Here is a 1374-nt window from a genome sequence, read left to right as displayed (position 1 = left end):
TGCCCTTTAAAAATCACTTTATTTCAGAGCGAAAAGGATCCGTGTATCACAGTCTTCCAATGCAATGCCAGAGTATTGTACATCATTACATAATCAATATTTACAGCAAAAATAAATTACATTCAAAATAATAAAATGACAATGTCGAGTTTCAATGTATTACAGTTAATTAATGCAGTCACAATGACGTTTGATTCACAGCTCAACTTTGCGTCACTGTAACGCCCCCTGCTTCATAGTAATGTAACAGTAGAGACCCCAACTGTCCCTTCAGTGGCGACGGGGGTGCCGGCATCCATACGAGCATCACATTGAGCAACCAGCAGAAATAAGTAGATAAATAGTGAAAAATAGTGGAAAAGGACAGAAGCAGTATTAAAAACAAAACAGAAGCATGTGCAGAGTTGGAGACAGGTTCATGTCTCTAGCGGGAAAGTAGGACAGCCGTGACCGATCCGGCCCAGAGCTCGACACAACCCAGGAGGAAGGTGAGCGGTGAAGAGCGTAGAGGGCCGAGGAGACATTCATAACCTGGATGTTTTTGGTTTGACTGTACAGAATGACAAGCCATCAAGAAGCAGACCGAAATGGAAAGCGGCGATTTATGTAGTAGAATAATTAAGATAGAAAGTGTGATGTTGTCTAAACAGATGACCTTCCTCTTCAGGCCCTGTTCCAATCATCTGTACTGATGAAGAAGAATACCTGATAAGTGAAACCACTCTACTGTCAGAAAGCCTTTTTGATGGTTAAAAGAAGCCAATTTTGACTACGAAGATGAGCCTCAGATGTTCTCTAGCCTTGTGTTGAACGGTGCAGTGTGCTTGTGCTCGCAAAATGTTCCCTATAAAACGCCGTCCTCCTCAGGCGGTGAGAAGACGGCACACAAGGAATCATGGATACACATCTGAGGTTCATTCACTAAATGCTAAAGCCCCCTTTATATGAGGCTGCTGCAGCAGATCCAGATCAGCTAAACTAAGAGAGACAGTTGGTATGGATCACCTGCCTTTACAGTATCCATCTATATGATGAAATGTGCAGGACAGGGCCCTACGTGTGATATGCATCATGGCATGGAGAACTCCTTCACATTGACTAAAGGGGGTAAGAGACAGCGTTTTCTCCCAAACTGCACTAACATATCCCCACAAGTCTTCTGTGTCCCCTTGCTTTAGCTTAGTTTCAAACCAAGGGTCTAACCGAGCCTTAGTACTGATCTCACAGCAGATTTATGTGGAAATACCAATAATAAGATCTGTACTAAGGGCAAGTTGAGGCCATATCTTTGAGGGTACACAGGCTGACACTGAGGAGGGTGTGGGAGGCTGGCTGGCGCCCCCTAGCTGGAGTGGAGGACTGTGTGCAAAAGAG

General features: G+C 44.3%; 1 protein-coding gene across 2 annotated transcripts in view; it reads right to left on the bottom strand.

The window, feature by feature from the left end:
* Nucleotides 1-1374, bottom strand: part of vamp4 (vesicle-associated membrane protein 4) — a 9138-nt gene continuing 7764 nt past the window's right edge. The window contains exon 9 of one of the 2 annotated variants that reach the window (XM_029430249.1): nucleotides 1-1374. This exon is cut by the window's right edge and continues 86 nt beyond it. The gene's annotated coding sequence lies outside the window, so the exon portion shown is untranslated. The other variant, XM_029430250.1, reaches the window with a different exon arrangement.

This window comes from Cottoperca gobio, chromosome 4 (assembly GCF_900634415.1).
Source record: "Cottoperca gobio chromosome 4, fCotGob3.1, whole genome shotgun sequence".
NCBI classification, from domain to species: domain Eukaryota; kingdom Metazoa; phylum Chordata; class Actinopteri; order Perciformes; family Bovichtidae; genus Cottoperca; species Cottoperca gobio.
The sequence above is the reverse complement of the archived record's forward strand: the minus strand, read 5'-3'. Positions and strand labels throughout refer to the sequence as shown.